The sequence below is a fragment of the Nycticebus coucang genome, chromosome 24 (assembly GCF_027406575.1).
Source record: "Nycticebus coucang isolate mNycCou1 chromosome 24, mNycCou1.pri, whole genome shotgun sequence".
Taxonomy (NCBI): Eukaryota; Metazoa; Chordata; class Mammalia; order Primates; family Lorisidae; genus Nycticebus; species Nycticebus coucang.
Genome location: NC_069803.1, coordinates 8542731 through 8561503, shown reverse-complemented (window position 1 = coordinate 8561503; position 18773 = coordinate 8542731). Strand labels below are relative to the sequence as shown.

The 18773-nt window shown below is 41.7% G+C and overlaps 1 pseudogene; it reads right to left on the bottom strand.

The window, feature by feature from the left end:
- Positions 1-1512: 1512 nt before the first annotated feature.
- Positions 1513-3104, bottom strand: LOC128576483 (keratin, type II cytoskeletal 8-like; annotated as a pseudogene).
- Between the last annotated feature and the right edge of the window lie 15669 nt (positions 3105-18773).

The window sequence follows — 18773 nt, the reverse complement described above, 5'->3', positions numbered from 1 at the left end:
AGACCCTGTTCTGCATTTCTGTACCCCATCCCGCTAGACACAGCCCTAACCGAGGGTCAATACCACCACTGGCTGAGCATAGTCATAACCAGGGGGCTGCTCCTCCTGCCGTTAAGTGTCCCTTTCTTCCCACACCCTCTTTCTTCTCTGTTAGTCACAGATTCCGTCATGATGGTTGGTGGTCCACACTATGCCCAGTTCTCTCAGGACAAGACCAAACACTCTATGCTCTGCAGGTGGCAGAACTTCAGGCCACCATGCGAGGGGGAAAGGGTGGACTGGGAATTTGGACTTGTGGGGAAAATATCTGTTCAAGTTTATGCCTGGTGGGGGTGCTATCTAGGTTCATAAGTGGGACCTCCCTGGAGAAAGAGACCTGGAATTTAGTAGCTCTCTCTAGCGAGGTAAAATGAGAGGTTTTTTTGTTCCCTGCTCATTTGCAGATAGCCTGTGGCAGGCCCCCTGCTTGGGGGAGGGGTCTCCCGTCCTCTAGTCCATAGGTTTTGTACCTGTAATTTGTTTCCTTGAATGCTCTTCCTTAGAGTTACAGCTTGCCAAACTTCTTTCTTGGCTCAGCTCCCTGTCCTTGGCTTCATAGAGTCCGATTCCATCCAGTTTTTCTTCCTCTGCTCAGGAGCCTTTGCCAAGGGTTGCTCCCAGTCAGCCATCTTCCCAGAACAGCTGTCTACGCACAACCCAGTTCCAAAGATGCGTCCACAATTTTAGGTGTTTGTTATGGCAACACCCCACTCTCAGTACCAATTTTTGTCTTAGTCTATTGTTGCTGGTATAACAAAATACCACACACCAGGTAATTTATAAACAGATAAAATTACTGTTCACAGTACAGAACTGGCAAGTGCAAGATCAAGGTGCTGGCAGGTTTGGTGTCTGCTGAGAACCTGGTTTCTGCTTCCAAGATGGTGCCTTGAATACTGTGTCCTTGTGTGGTGGAAAGGATGGACAGGAGAAAAGGGAAAAGGCAGCATCCTTGCACCTCTTTAATAAGGTCATTAACTAGTCATGAGATCTCAACACGTGAATTTGGGGAGAACACAAACATTCAGTTCACAGCATCCCAATATCTTACACAAAAGGTAGCATATAACTGTCCTTTAGACTTCGCTTTTTTAAAAAAATTTATTTAACAATGTATCTTGGAAGTCTTTACATAACAGTACAGAGAGGTTCTTACTTGTATGTTACACTGTACAGTATTCTACTATCTACGTGTATCATCTGTTATTACCTATCCCTTATTATTATTATTATTTTGGCTGGCAATGTGGCTGAGTCTTTATTTTGGAAAAAGCAATCAAATTGATTTTTCATTGGGGGTGTATGTAAGAGGGGGTAACCCAGGTGGTAAACTCCTCACAAGGATGGACTGAGGGATGGGGCTGAGCCTCAGGTGAGTCTCCTGTTCCATGTGCTCCCTGGAACAGCTGCCTCCCCCAGTAGGCTCTGTGGCAACCAAGTGAGAGGATGGACTAGAGGGGCCTCAGTGGCAGCTCACTTGGGCAGGACATCGGAGGACTCAGATACCAGCTTCCCATCTCAGGTCTCAATCTTCTTCACAACCACAGCCCCGGAGCTGGAGCCCCCACTAGAGCCAAAGCTGGGCTGGAAGGAGCTCAGGCCATAACTGAAGCCAGGGCTTGTGAGGCCCCCGGAGTCTGAGCTCTGGCCACCTGAGTAGCCACTGGTGGTCTTCATGTGGATACTCATGTTCTGCATCCCTGACTCCAGCCAGCTCTCCCTTGACCTCCAGTAGCTTGCAGTAGGTAGTGATCTCCACATCCAAGGCCAGCTTGACATTCATCAGATCCTGGTATTCACGCAGCTGCTGAGCTTGACATTCATCAGATCCTGGTATTCACGCAGCTGCTTGGCCTGATGCAGGGAGGCCTCCAGCTGTGCCAGTTTGGCATTGGCATCCTTAACAGCCAGCTCCCCACGCTGCTCGGCATCCGTGATGGAGGCCTCCAGGGAAGCCCTCTGGCCTTTAAGAGCTTCGATCTCATTCTGGAGCCGGCTGATGTTCCAATTCATGTCAGAGATCTCCGTCTTTGTGCACAGCAGGTCATCCCGGTGCTTCCCAGCCTGCACCTGCAGCTCCTCGTACTTGGTCTGGTACACGCTCTCAGCCTTAGCCCTGCTGCGGTTGGCAATCTCCTTGTACTGGGCATAGACCTCAGCAATGATGCTGTCCATGTCCAGGGAGTGGCTGTAGTCCATGGGCAGGACCATAGACGTGTCCGAGATCTGGGACTGCAGCTCACGGATCTCCTCTGCATACTGCTGCCTGAGGAAGTTGATTTCATCAGTCAGCCCTTCCAGGCGGGATTCCAGCTCCACCTTGTTCATGGACGCTTCACCCACATCCTTCTTGATGAGGACAAATTCATTCTCCATCTCTGTACCTTGTTGGTCTCCCCCTCACACTTATTCTCGAAGTCCTCCACCAGCCCCTGCATGTTGCCAACCTCTGCCTCCAGCTTCAGCTTCTCCTGGCCTAGTGTGTCTAGCTGTCACTGAAAGTTGTTGATGGAGCTTTCAAATATGCTGTCCATGTTGCTGCAAGCCGTCTTCTGCTGCTGCAGGAGGTTCCACGTGGTCTCCAGCATCTTGTTCTGCTGCTCCAGGAAACGCACCTTGTCGATGAAGGAGGCAAACTTGTTGTTGAGGGTCTTGATCTCTTTCTTCTCTTGGTTGTGCATGGCCTGAATGTTGGGGGCCACCTCCAGGTTGAGTAGGCTCAGCAGGCTCTGGTTCACTGTGATGCCCCCCATACCTCCAGTCCTGATGTAGCCTCCACCCAGACCCAGGCCGGTGCCCAGGCCACTGGGGAAGCTGCTGCTGCCCACTTGAGAGAAGCTTGAGGAGCTGACGTAGGCACTGGGCCCACTGCTGTAGGAGCAGCTGCTGTAGGAGCAGCTGCTGTAGGAGTGGCTGCTGTAGGAGTGGCTGCTGCAGGCCCTTGGGGCAGAGGTGGACACCTTGTAGGACTTCTGGGTAACCCTGATGCGGGTACCGGGCCCACTGCTGTAGGAGCAGCTGCCGAAGGCCTGTGGGCCAGAGCTGGACATTTTGTAGGACTTCTGGGTAACCTTGATGGATGTGGTGAAGACTGGTGTAGAGGCAGGTGGGCCAAACCAGAGATTTGAGAGGGAGCAAAAATCTGCTTCTAGATCATTACGTATCCCTTATTGAAGGGCCCGTGGATTGTTCAAAAGTGTACACACAAATGAAAAAAAGGACACACACCATTTAATACACTTGCAAATGTATGTAGGAAAAATTCCCAGAATTGAGACTGCTGGCTCAAAGATTGAATGCATTTGTTATTTTGATAGCTCTTGACAATTGCCCTCCATAAGAGTTGAACAAATTTGTCCCTCCCTTTAGCATGGTATCAGAATGCATTTACCCAAAACATTTGCTGAGAGTATGTTGTCAAAATTTAGATTATTTCCCAACTTTCTCAGGATGAATGGAGTGAGCCATGTATTTAATGGCTGGTAAACTATCTTTATTGTGAATGGTTAATGTCTTTTACTATTTTTAACTGGCTTGTCAGTTACTTTTATATTTAGGTGCTCATTATGGTATTTAATTATCTTAATTATATAATTAGCTCATGTTCAATGCAAAAAAAAAATAGAATATGTGCGTATGTTGGAGAGAAAGGGAAAAGGTTTATGTGGTAACAGTTAAGATTCTGGTCCCTACCTCACAAAATTAATTCAAATGAATGTAAAATACAAAAATTAATTCCAAATGAATGTAAAACTATAAAACTCCTATATAGAAATAATATGGGGGGAGGAGACAAGATGGCTGACTGAAGCCAGCTTTCCACACAGGCTCCCATCCAGTAGGAGAGTTAAAGGACAAAAATTCAGCAAGTAACCTGGTATATTTGAGCTGCACTAAGAGAGAAGGTTGAAGAACGCATGTCAACCCCGCTGAGGTGAGCTGCGACCACAAGGATACAAACAAAAGGTACAAAATCCATCACCAAGAGAACGGGAGTCCCCTCCCCCATGAGAATGGCTCAGAGTGCCCCAAAAACAATCAGGTAGAGTTCAAAGGTCCTCCCACTACACTCCATGGGAGAGACCCTCTAAAAACTGGACCTACCTCCCCTACTAGGGTGCCATGGCGTCCTCCTTCCAGGCATAAAACTGTATAAAATGTATATAGTCACTACTTGGAATTCTGAGCTCCCAGCGCTCCCCTTTACTCACACTGAGGTCTGGAGGCCAGTCCCAGTCGGCAGAGAGGGGACCGCAACGGAGTGGCAGTTCCCTGAGGCACAGTGCGACAGCCATCTTTTGGTGACAATATGGCCAGGCATAAAACTGTGTAAAGATGTGTGTGTTCTCTGCCCGCAACCCCAGGATCCCAGCGCTCCCCGCACTCCCCTCTGCTCTCGCTCCAAGGTCTGGAGGCCTGTCCCCCAGGGGTCCAGACTCTTGGGCGATTGCTCCAGGGTGTATACAGTGCTGGGCTGCAGCCGGTCGGTGCAGACTCTGGGGCATGGGAGTGGAGAGAGGACGGTTGGCAGGAAGGGAGTTACACCAGACCAGCGGTTGCCTAAGCCATAAAACAGCAGCCCTCTTTTGCTAGTGATATGGCTTACTAGCAAATATTCTGAAGCCACAACCCCTGTCTCCCTGGGCAACCAGAGACTCTAAGTATAGGATTTGCCTGAGGCTACTCCAACTTGCAAACCGGAGTAGCCAACTTGCAGTCCCCCCAGGGTGGGGCTGATCCAGAGGTCCGCTTTAGTAAACCTAAGATGCACATGGCCCTCAGGGGATCATCAGCCAATAGACAATACAAGAGCAAAGACAAGCTGATTTGGAACTCAATTCAGCTTCTCTTCTGCAGGGGAACAGCAGAGTTGTGCTGTTCTGTTCTGTCAGTAACATTAATCAGGGGCGAGACTGGACCTGAGTGAAAGCCCCCCAACCTTCATCAAGCACCCGAGGTTGTCAGGCCTCACCTCCTCCTGCTAGAGAGAGGCAGAGCGCAGCAGCCTGGCAGACTTCCTTGTGATTCCGGCAGGTGCAAACTCCTGGAGTACCAATTCAATACAGGCAACTGGGTTAGCCAACTGCAGGGCTATCAGTGACTGGGTGTGACAGTGGTGCAAGGTGGGGAAGGAGGCAGCAACCTTCCCAGACTGATCTATTGGCTGGATGGCTCCTCCTGACTCGACGCAGCACTGGAGCAAGCCACACCAGAGTAGTCACCAGACCCCTTTGATCCAGTTCCCAGAGACCTCTTAAACTCTCTCACCCGAGACAGGTGCAGACTGAGACAATTGATTTGGACTTTTTGAACTGAACCAATCACCTGAGGACAAATCGGGTGGTGCCCTGGGTGCACGGTGGTAGGAAGGTTTGATTTTCCTTTTCCAATTGTTTGCCTGTGTGGGGTGGGGTGATTTAATTTCTGATATTTCTCCACACCTGAGACTTCAATCCAGAGTATCTGTTTCACTAGGGCAGAACAGAAACCAGCTGAAAACAAGACAGAACCACTTAGCCCCACCACACCAGACAGGGCCCCAGTTTCTCAGGCCACAACACTGTACAGGCCCTCGACAAAGCCCCAGGGGAAAAAATCAAAGGGAGTAAAACAACCATGGGGCAGAATCAGCGGAAAAACTCTGGTACCATGAATAACCAGAATAGATCAACCCCCCCAAGGAAAGATATGGCAGATGCAATTGAAGATCCCATTCATAAACAACTGGCTGAGATGTCAGAAATTGAATTCAGAATTTGGATTGCAGACAAGATTAATAAAGTGGAATTAGGAATTCGAGGAGAAATTCAAAAGTTGTCTCAAGAATTTAACAAATTTAAAGACAAAACCACCAAAGACTTAGACACACTGAAGCAAGAATTTGCAGCCCTCAAAGATATGAAAAATACAGTAGAATCCCTCAGCAACAGAATGGAGCAAGAAGAAGAAAGGATTTCTGACATCGAAGATTAAAGCCTTTGAAAGCTCCCAAACTCTCAAAGAGGAAGAGAAATGGAGAGCAAAAACGGATCATTCTCTCCGAGAGCTCTGGGCTAATTCGAAGAAGGCAAATATCCGAATCATATGGGTTCCAGAAACAGATGAAGTGGCCTTGCTGGGCACAGGGGCCCTTCTGCGTGAAATTATGAAAGAGAATTTTCCAGACATGCCTAGAGATTCTGAAATTCAGATAGCAGACAGCTTCAGAACCCCAGCCCGACTCAACCCCAATGAGACATCCCCCCATCATATCATAATTAACTTCATTAAAGTTAATACGAAGGAGAAAATCCTCAAAGCTGCCAGGAGAAAGAAAACCATTACCTCCAAAGGGAAGAATATTAGAATGACTGCAGATCTCTCTGCTGAAACTTTTCAAGCCAGAAGAGGGTGGTCACCGGTGTTTAATCTCCTAAAGCAAAATAACTTTCAACCCCGGATCTTGTATCCAGCTAAACTGAGTTTCATTTATGATGGAGAAATTAAATACTTTAATGACATTCATATGTTGAAGAAATTTGCCATAACCAAACCAGCTCTTCAGGATATTCTCAGACCTATCCTCCATAATGGCCAACCCAATCCTATACCACAAAAGTAAACTCACTCAGAAACTTTGGATCAAACTCCAATTTCCACACTGGTGAAACGATTAAAAATGCCCACTGGACTTTTGAAAAACTGGATACCCATAACTTCACCAGACTTATCAATATTCTCCATTAATGTGAACAGCTTAAAATGTCCTCTAAAGAGGCATAGGTTAGCTGACTGGATACAAAAACTCAGGCCAGATATCTGCTCCATACAAGAATCACATCTTAACTTAAAAGACAAATACAGCACCTGTGGCTCAGTCAGTAAGGCGCCGGCCCCATATACCGAGGGTGGCGGGTTCAAACCCGGCCCCGGCCAAACTGCAACCAAAAAATAGCCGGGCGTTGTGGTGGGCGCCTGTAGTCCCAGCTGCTTGGGAGGCTGAGGCAAGAGAATCGCTTAATCCCAGGAGTTGGAGGTTGCTGTGAGCTGTGTGAGGCCACGGCACTCTACCGAGGGCCATAAAGTGAGACTCTGTCTCTACAAAAAACTAAAACAAAAAACAAACAAACAAAAAAAAGACAAATACAGACTCAGGGTGAAAGGATGGTCATCCATATTTTAGGCAAATGGTAATCAGAAAAAAAGCAGTTGTTGCAATTTTATTTGTAGATAAAATATGCATTAAACCAACAAAAGTAAGGAAGGACAAGAATGGTCACTTCATATTTGTTAAGGGTAATACTCAATATGATGAGATCTCAATTATTAACATCTATGCACCCAACCAGAATGCACCTCAATTTATAAAAGAAACTCTAACAGACATGAGCAACTTGATTTCCTCCAGCTCCATAATAGTCGGAGATTTCAACACTCCTTTGGCAGTGTTGGATCCATCCTCCAACAAGAAGCTGAGCAAAGAAATCTTAGATTTAAATCTAACCATCCAACATTTGGATTTAGCAGACATCTACAGAACATTTCATCCCAACAAAACTGAATACACATACTTCTCATCAGCCCATGGAACTTACTCCAAAATCAATCACATCTTAGGTCACAAGTCTAACCTCAGTAAATTGAAAGGAATAGAAATTATTCCATTCATCTTCTCAGACCACCATGGAATAAAACTTGAGCTGAGTAACAACAGGAATCTGCATACTCATACAAAAACATGGAAGTTAACTAACCTTATGCTGAATGATAGCTGGGTCAGAGATGAGATTAAGAAAAAAATCACCAATTTTTTGGAACAAAACAACAATGAAGACACGAACTATCAGAACTTCTGGGACACTGCATAGGCAGTTCTAAGAGGGAAATTTATAGCACTGCAAGCCTTCCTCAAGAGAACGGAAAGAGAGGAAGTTAACAACTTAATGGGACATCTCACGCAACTGGAAAAGGAAGAACATTCCAACCCCAAACCCAGTAGAAGAAAAGAAATAACCAAAATTAGAGCAGAATTGCATGAAATTGAAAACAAAAGAATAATACAACAGATCAATAAATCAAAAAGCTGTTTTTTTGAAAAGGTCAATAAAATAGATAAACCTTTGGCCAACCTAATCGGGAAAAAAAGAGTAAAATCTCTAATCTCATCAATCAGAAAACAACAAAGATGAAATAACAACAGACTTCTCAGAAATCCAAAAAATCCTTAATGAGTATTACAAGAAACTGTATTCTCAGAAATATGAAAATATGAAGGAAATTGACCGATACTTGGAAGCACGTCACCTTCCAAGACTTAGCCAGAATCAAGTGGAAATGTTGAATAGGCCCATATCAAGTTCGGAAATAGCATCAACCATACTAAACCTCCCTAGGAAGAAAAGCCCGGGACTAGATCGTTTCTCATCAGAATTCTACCAAACTTTTAAAGAGGAATTAGTACCTATATTACTCAACCTGTTCCAAAAGGTAGAAAAAGAAGGAAGACTACCTAACACGTTCTCTGAAGCAAACATCACCCTGATCCTCAAACCAGGAAAAGACCCAACAAGAAAAGAAAATTATAGACCAATATCACTAATGAATATAGATGCAAAAATATTCAACAAGATCCTAACAAACAGAATCTAGCAACACATCAAACAAATTATACATTATGACCAAGTCGGTTTTATCCCAGGGTCTTAAGGCTGGTTCAATATCTGTAAATCTGTAAATGTAATCCAGCACATAAACAAATTAAAAAACAAAGACCATATGATTCTCTCAATTGATGCAGAAAAAGCTTTTGATAATATCTAGCATCCCTTCATGATCAGAACACTTAAGAAAATCGTTATAGAAGGGACATTTCTTAAACTGATAGAGACCATCTACAGGAAACCTACAGCCAATATCATATTGAATGGAGTTAAATTGGAATCATTTCCACTCAGATCAGGAACCAGACAAGGATGCCCATTGTCTCCATTGCTTTTTAACATTGTAATGGAAGTTTTAGCCACCGCAATTAGGGAAGAAAAGGCAATCAAGGGTATCCATCTAGGGTCAGAAGAGATCAAACTTTCGCTCTTTGCAGATGATATGATTGTATATCTGGAAAACACTAGGGACTCCACTACAAAACTCCTATAAGTGATCAAGGAATACAGCAGCATCTCAGGTTACAAAATCAACATTCATATATCAGTAGCCTTTATATATACCAACAATAGTCAAGTTGAAAAAACAGTTAAGGACTCTATCCTATTCACAGTAGTGCCAAAGAAGATGAAATATTTGGGAATTTATCTAACAAAGGACGTGAAAGATCTCTATAAAGAGAACAATGAAACTCTAAGAAATGAAATAGCGGAAATATTAACAAATGGAAAAACATACCATGCTCATGGCTGGGAAGAATCAACATCGTTAAAATGTCCTTACTACCCAAGGCAATATATAATTTCAATGCAATCCCTATTAAAGCTCCACTGCTGTGTTTCAAAGATCTTGAAAAAACAATACTTTGTTTTCTTTGGAATCAGAAAAAGCCTTGAATAGCCAAGACATTACTCAGAAATAAAAACAAAGCAGGAGGAATCATGCTATCAGACCTCAGACTACACTACAAATTGATAGTGATCAAAACAGCATGGTATTGGCACGAAAACAGAGAAGTAGATGTCTGGAACAGAATAGAGAACCAAGAGATGAACCCAGCTACTTACCATTATTTAATCTTTGACAAGCCAATTAAAAACTTTCAGTGGGGAAAGGATTCCCTATTTAACAAATGGTGCTGGGTGAAATTCCTGGCAACCTGTAGAAGACTGAAACTGGACCCACACCTTTCACCATTAACTAAGATAGACTCTCACTGGATTAAAGATTTAAACTTAAGACATGAAACTATAAAGATAGTAGAGGAGAGTGCAGGGAAAACCCTTGAAGAAATCGGTCATGGCGAGTATTTTATGAGGAGGACCCCGCAGGCAATTGAAGCAGCTTGAAAAATACACTACTGGGACTTGATCAAACTAAAAAGCTTCTGCACAGCCAAGAACACAGTAAGTAAAGCAAGCAAACAGCCCTCAGAATGGGAGAAGATATTTGCAGGTTATGTCTGTGACAAAGGTTTAATAACCAGAATCCACAGAGAACTCAAACGCATTAGCAAGAATAGAACAAGGGATCCTATCGCAGGCTGGGCAAGGGATTTGAAGAGAAACTTCTCTGAAGAAGACAGGCGCGCGGGCTTCAGACATATGAAAAAATGCTCATCATCTTTAATCATCAGAGAAACGCAAATCAAAACTACTTTGAGATACCATCTAACTCCAGTGAGACTAGCCTATATCACAAAATCACAAGAGCAGAGATGTTGGCGCGGATATCGAGAACGGGAACACTTTTGTACTGCTGGTGGGAATGCATATTAATACATTCCTTTTGGAAAGAGATATGGAGAACACTCAGAGATCTAAAAATAGATCTTCCATTCAATCCTGCAATTCCCCTACTGGGCATATACCCAGAAGACCAAAATCACATCATAACAAAGATATTTGTACTAGAATGTTTATTGCAGCCCAATTCATAATTGCTAAGTCATGGAAGAAGCATAAGTGCCCATTGATCCATGAATGGATTAATAAATTGTGGTATATGTATACCATGGAATATTATGCAGCCTTAAAGAAAGATGGAGACTTTACCTCTTTCATGTTTACATGGATGGAGCTGGAACATATTCTTCTTAGTAAAGTATCTCAACAATGGAAGAAAAAGTACCCAATATACTCAGCCCTACTATGAAACTAATTTAGGGCTTTCACATGAAAACTATAACCCAGTTACAACCTAAGAATAGGGGGAAGGGGGATAGGGAGGGGAGGGAGGGGGGAGATGGGTAGAGGGAAGGGGTTGGTGGGATTACACCAGTGGTGCATCTTACAAGGGTATATGCGAAACTTGGTAAATAGTCTGTGAAGCTAGTGAATGATGCCCCATGCATGTATCAATGTACACAGCTATGATTTAATAAAAACAAAGAGAAATAATATGGGTAAATCTTTGTCCTTAGAACATGCAGTGGTTTCTTAGATATAATACCAAAAGCACAAGCAATGAAAGAAAAAATAGATAAATTAAATTTCATAAAAACTAAAAACTTCTGTGCTCAAATAATATTACTAAGAGAGTAATAGAAAAATTAGCCTACAAAGTGAGGGAAAATCTTTTCAAAAAATATATCTGATAAGGAACTTGTAAATAAAATACATAAATAATTCTTACTATTCAACAATACAAAACAAATATTCGTTAAAAATTGGCCAAATATTTGAATAGATATTTCTCCAAAGAAGATATACAAGTGGCTAATAAGCACTTTAAAAGATGCTCAATATCATTAGTTATTAGGGAAATGCGAACAAAACCAACCTACAATGTGATAGTACTTCATACTCAGTAGGACAGCTGAAATAAAAATGACAGATAATAAGAGTCAGGAGGATGTGCAGAGATTGGAACTCTAATACATGTTTGGTGAGAATGTAAAACAGTATAACCACTTTGAAAAACAAATCGGCAGTTAGACATACACGGAGTTACCATATGACCCTACTCCTAGGTGTATACTCCAGTCAATGGAAAACAAATGTCGATACAAAAACTTACATAATTGTTCATTGTACCATTAGTTATAAGAAAAAAGTGGAAACAACCCAAATTCCCACCAATTAATGAATAGGTCAGTAAAAGGTGATAAATCCATAAAACAGATTTTTTTGTAATAAAAAGAAATCAAGCACTGATATGTACTAGAACCTGGATGAACCTTGAAAAAATTATGCAAAATGAAAGAAGCCAGACACGAAAGAATGCATATTGTAGGTTTCATTTACATGAAATGTTTGGAATAGGTAGATCTGAGGGGATAGAAAGTAGATTAGTGGTTCAGTGGTTGCCAGGGGCTGAGAGGAGGGGGAAAAAGAGTAATTGCTAATGGCTATGGGCTTACTCTTTGGGATGATGAAAATGTTCCAGAATTAGATAGATAATGGTTGCATGGTTCTGTGAATATACTTAAGACCACTGAATTGTATACTTTTTAAAATTTTAAAGTATTAAAGGGGTACAAATGTTTTTGTTATATGTGTACCTTTTATAGTGCTTTTAGCATGCCTGTCACCCAAACAATGTTCATTGTACCTGGTAGGTATGTTTTTTCCCCCTCCTCTCTTCTCCCTCTCCTCGGTTTCCAATGGCCTTTACATCTCTCTGTGCCCATATGTAGCCATCAATTAATTCCCAATTATTAGAGAATATATAGGCTGTTTGTTTTCCCATTTCTGAGACACTTCATTTAGGATAATGGTCTCCAGTTCCATCTAAGTTGCTACAAAAGACATTATTTCTTTCCTTTTTACGGCTGAGTAGTATTCTGTGGTGTATATATACCACATTTTGTTAATCCACTCACGAGTCGATGGGCCTTTAGGTTGATTCCATCTCTTTGTGATTGTGAAATGGCTTCTATAAACTAAATTATATGCTTTTAAAGGGTTAATTTCATTGTATGTGAGATATAGCTCAATAAACCTGTGACAAAAAGAGATCAGTTAAGGTCTTGGGGTAGAAGAGAGCCGAGCAGGAGTATTGTCTGTGTCAACCTGTGCTCACTTTCCCAGATAAATCTAGAAAATGCAGGGAGGAAGACTCAACAGACTTTGAGGTATGTAACTGGATTCCATTATTTTGCTTGGAGACCCCTCTCCTAAAATACTTGTCTTCTGAAAACTTTATAGTACTAAATTCATAAAAGAATTGGGAGAAATCTTCAGGAGGGAAGGTATCCACGTCACTTAGCCCCTTCCAACGTGACAGACAGAATGAGGAACTGGTATAGATAGGTTGATTAGGAAGAGATGTCATCACAAAAAGAACTGCAGATTCCATTATTGTGGATGTCTTTGCTCATTACTCTGAAGAAAGATGTAAGCCTCTACCTCTCAGTCCAAATGAAGATGGACACGGGGTATCTTCTGGGAAGTAACTGCATTCCAGCCACCTCTTGAGCTCCAGAACCTAGAATTTAGATTTAGCAGCAAATATAGTCATCTACACTCTCTGTTGACTACCCAGGTCACAAAGAAGAGGCCACCAGCTGGTGTTTTGGAGATTGAGCTAATGAAATATTATTACCTGCCAGTCTTCATTTGTAAAAACAAAGCAAGATTTATATGAATGCCTGGATCCTTGTTTTTAGCTCTTAAGGGGTGCACCAAGGTGGAGTTACAGGCTGGAACTATAGGACTGCTTGCACCATTGGGTGGGCTCCTCCATCTTCTCCCAACCTGTTTCTGTAATTTCCCTTCCCTTTGAAATTTCTCAGGCTTTATTTCCTGTTCTTCTACTTGAATTACTACTGCCATTTCCCCCCCTCAACTACTAATTTAAAGCTGTTGTTCCTTTGCTGAAAAATCCATGGTGGCTGTTTTGAAACATAAGATAAAATACAGAGTTTCCCACTGGGCCACAATATACACACCCACTGTCACTTTCCCGCTATACATCCTGAGTCCGTGACATGTTTAAAGAATTTAGGGAACATCTGTATCTTACTTCCTGTATCTTGGGCATTTTATTCATCTTTGAAAGTTCAGTTCAAATATACCTCCTCTAAGAAACCTTTTTTGATTTCTTCAAGCAGGATTAAATGCCCCGTCCGTGGTGATCTGACAACACTGCGTTCCTTTCCCGACAACGAATGTTTTGGATTGAGTCGGTTCTCCATTCTAGGTTGAAGGCTCCAGGACGAGCTATTTTTTAGCTGGGCTTCTGCTTTCTAGCACAATGTCTTGCCTGTTAGAGGTTTTCTCTCTCTGTCTTTTTTTCCTGTCTCTGTTTCTGTCTCTGTCTTACACACACACATACACACATCTTTTCTTTAATGAATAGGGTGGACAGTGGGCCAGAAACAGAAAAAAAATACATAGACTAAGATGATGAAATTCAGATTGGGGAAAGGTGGTGCTAAAACTGAAAATTGCACTTCTTAATTTTTTTCTTTGAAAATGAAGGGAACCAAAAATGAAGGCACCAAGAAGGAAAGCAATGAGAAACACCAAAATTGTTAGGGGCTTTTGTGATTTGAAAATGGTGCCCTTAACCAGGAAAATTAAACTGAGCTCGTTATCACATTAGTTTTTGACTGGAAAGGGAATATTCTGCTGAAATTGTATTATCTTTCCAATATGACAAGTTGGTAACAACCTGGGATTTTGAAAGATGCTTTGTTTTCTTAGCAAGAAATTCCACCCATACAAATGAGTTTCCATGGAGAGGATTTCCATTTAGAAAGATCCTTAAAGGCAGAAACCATGCATGCCTAAATTGCTTTGTGTGCATGATAAATCCCAACGGTTGGGAAAGGTATCCTTACACTGAGATTAAATCTCACCACTAACATATTGGAGTAGTTAGAAATGTTAACCACTCTGCAAGATAATTGTTCTAGGCCAGCCTTTTTTTTCTTCTCCCAGGAGATCCTTTGAAATGCAGATAACAATCTCATTGTGCTTATTAGCAACTATCTTTGTTTTTGTAATGTCCTTCAACTTCTGAAGGGATATTGTAAATTTTATGTTTGATCAAGTTGTTTATATTACTGTCTTGTTTTGCGAAGATGGGAGTTGTACTGAGATTCTTAAACTTTCTGTTGACCAGACCAGTGCTTACTTTATGAACTACATGGCATCTGTGTTCTTGGAAGAAATTATTTTATTTCTAAAGGTAGGAGGTAATGTGATATAGTGGGAAGAAAAAAGGGCTTGAAGTCAGAGATATGGGTTTTAATTCCAGTCCTTCCCCAGGGCTGCTGAACTTGGCTCTCAATTCTCTTGACTAGAACATATGCCATAAAAGGTGGGTGAGGGATGAGGGGAGGCTACTGAAGGTGATCAAAACATTAGAGCAGTTGTCTGACTCATAACAGCCCCTGGGTATTGGGCTGGGTGGGATACATCCTGGCATGTGCTAAACAAATATTACCAGGAATGGTTTTACTTAATGTCCTTCAAAAAGCCTCTCCTTATATTCTGCTTTTTAAAACTTTTGATTAATACTGGGAGGTAAAGAGTTTGATATTTTAAAACCACCAAATAACTATCATCACTATTTTGCAGTGTGAATTAGCCCATAAACACTCTACCCGAATGTGATAGAAAAAAAAAAAAAGCAGGCACCACAAGGTCACTTCCTAAAACTACAGGCTTCTATGTCTCTGTGAAGAGGGTAAGGGAATGCTGCCAGGCTGACCCCAGTTCCCTTTAGGAAATTGTTTGAAATCTGCTTTAGTTCACAAAGTAATGTACACTTATATCTGAGAAACTAAAATCATACTCTGTTTTACTTAATATGAGTGTCTCTTTCTGTTTTCTATAGCAAAATCAGCATGCAGCCAGCATAGTAAACAGGTCACAAATCAACAAGTTTAAAGGGTATGGAAAACTATAAATTCTCTGTAGAATCCCTACACAAAGTTAGAGATCTGGACTTGGAAACAAAGGAGCTAAAGAGGGTGCTTCAGAAGAACAAGACAAATCTTTTCAGAGCTGTCACAATTGTGGGTGGAGAAGAGGAATCTCAGCATCTGCAGATAACTTTGTAAATAAGATGAGAAGGTAGCAACTTCTGAACGAATGTTACAGGTGGCTGAATTAATTAACTCCAAATCCCAACACACCCAAACATCTAGTGCTGGGATTAAGGTATCAGAGCTAGTTTACTAGTGAATCCCAAATCTCAGACATTATTTGGATTCAAATTGGAGCTGTTGCAGATAGATGGAGGTGGGAAAAGGACTCAGGAAATTGCGGAGGTTGGATCTGTTCTTTCTCCTCCGGGAACAATGATGTTGTCTTATTGCTTCTCTCTTTGTTCTCTGGTTCCTCTCTTTGTCCTTCTATTTGCAATCCTCTTCATTTCATTTCATTTATTTCATTTCATTTTTTTGAAACAGACTCTTCCTCTGTCACACCAGATAGAGTGCTGTGGCATTAGCCTAGCTTACAACAACTTCAAACTCCTGGGTTCAAGTGATCCTCCTACCTCCCTCAGCTTCCAGATTAGCTGACTACAGGTGCCACCACCATGCCTGGCTAATTTTTCTATTTTTACTAGAGTCAGGGTCTCACTCTTACTCACTCTGTTCTTGAACTCATAAACTCAAGTGATCCTCCCGCCCCGGTTTCCCCGAGTGCTGGGGTTAAAGGCGGGAGCCACTGCACCTGGCCCTCCTCTGTTTCCCCTCTCTCCATGTGCCTCCCCATTCCAGAGGAGGTATGTTTCTATTCCTGCCAGCCTCCTCTTCACCATTGCTCTCTCTCCACTCCTTTCATTCTGCCCTCCTCCTTCTTTCATTATTATTTTTCTATTGCTTAATGGAACAAGTGCACTGCTTGATTAGTTTCTCTCTATTCCAGAACATTTGATTTAACTAAACAAGTGAAATAATACCATTGAGATGAAAGTGGAAATATTAAAAGCAAAAACAAATATGTTGCAGCTCCACCAAGAAGAATGGTAAATAGAAAACACAATAATATCATGGGGCATATTAATACAGCATGATGAACCCACTGTTGACTGTGTATGGCTCAGTGGCTAACTGGGTTTTATCTTCATGAACACTGAACACCACAAAATCAGATTAAGAAGAGCTGGGCATCCTCACCATCCACAGCAATGTTTCTGATAGAGAAAAATAAGATTTAAGGGGGAAGAAAATCAGGTGAATTCAATTTTTAATAGAGTTTTTAGAAGTAGGTATGAGATGAGGTTGATGAGAGAAAGTTTTGGGTGTTGCAGAGTATGGTACTACTTCTGATTTATCTTTTCACTGAGCCATGTAGCATTAGATGAATGAACAATGGCATTTATAACATAATGAACCGGGCTTTGGAGTCAGACAGACCTGGTTTAGAATTTTCACTTGGCTCTTTATAAGCTGTTTGACTTTAGGAATATTATTTTAAATTTTGTTTTTTGAGATAAATCAAATAACTTTTATTTTATTTATTTATTTATTTATTTTTATTGTTAAATCATAGCTGTGTACATTAGTGCAATCAAGGGGTACAATGTGTTGGTTTCATATACAATCGGAAATATTCTCATCAAACTGTTCAACGTAGCCTTCATGGCATTTTCTTAGTTATTGTATGCAGACATTTGTATTCTGCCTTTAGTAAGTTTTGCCTGTACCCATTCTAAGATGCACCGTAGGTGCGTCCCCCCCATTAACCTCCCTCAACTCTAACCTCCCCCCTCCCTTCCCCTTCGTTGGCCCTTTCCTCATAGTCTTGTGCTATAGTTGGGTTATAGCTTTCATGTGAAAGCTATAATTTAGCTTCACTCAGTAGGGCTGAGTACATTGGATACTTTTTCTTCCATTCCTGAGATACTTTGCTAAGAAGAATATGTTCCAGCTCCATCCATGTAAACATGAAAGAGGTAAAGTCTCCATCTTTCTTTAAGGCTGCATAATATTCCATGGTATACATGTACCACAATTTGCTAGTCCATTCGTGGGTCAATGGGCACTTGGGCTTCTTCCATGACTTAGCAATTATGAATTGGGCTGCAATAAACATTCTGGTGTTTTTTTTTTTTTTTTGGGCAGGGCTGGGTTTGAACCCACCACCTCTGGCATATGGGGTCGGCGCCCTACCACTTTGAGCCACAGGTGCCGCCCACAATAAACATTCTGGTACAGATGTCTTTGTTATATTGTGATCTTTGGTCTTCTGGGTATAAACCTAGTAAAGGAATTCTAGGCTTGAATGGCAGATCTATTTTTAGGTCTCTCAGTATTCTCCAAACATCCTTCCAGAAGGAACATATACATTCCTACCAGCAGTGTAGAAGTGTGCCCTTTTCTCCACATCCACGCCAACATCTCTGGTTTTGGGATTTTGTTACGTGGGCTACTCTTACTGGGGTTAGGTGATATCTCAAAGTAGTTTTAACTTGTATTTCTCTGATGTTAAGGATGATGAGCTTTTTTTCATGTGTTTGTAGATCATGTGTCTGTCTTCTTTAGAGAAGTTTCTCTTCAAGTCCCTTGCCCACCCTGAGATGGGGTCATGTGTTCTTTTCTTGCTAATATGTTTGAGTTCTCTGTGGATTCTGGTTATTAGACCTTTATTGGAAGTATAACCTACAAATATTTTCTCCCATTCTGAGGGCTGTCTGCTTGCTTTACTTACTATGTTCTTGGATGTGCAGAAGCTTTTTAGTTTGATCAGGTCCCAGTAGTGTATTTTTGATACTGCTTCAATTGCCTGGGGAGTCCTCCTCATAAAATATTCACCCACGCCGATTCCTTCAAGAGTTTATCCTGCACTTTCTTCAAGTATTTTTATAGTTTCATGTCTTAAGTTTAAATCTTTTATCCATTGAGAGTCTATCTTAGTTAATGGTGAAAGGTGTGGGTCCAGTTTCAGTCTTTTACAGATCGTCAGCAAGTTCACCTAGCACCATTTGTTAAATAGGGAATCTTTTCCCCACTGAATGTTTTTAATTGGCTTGTCAAAGATCAAATAACGGTAAGTAGCTGGATTCATCTCTTGGTTCTCTATTCTGTTCCAGACTCTACTTCTCTGTTTTTGTGCCAGTACCATGCTGTTTTGATCACTATCAATTTATAATACAGTCTCAGGTCTGGTAGCTTGATTCCTCCAACTTTGTTT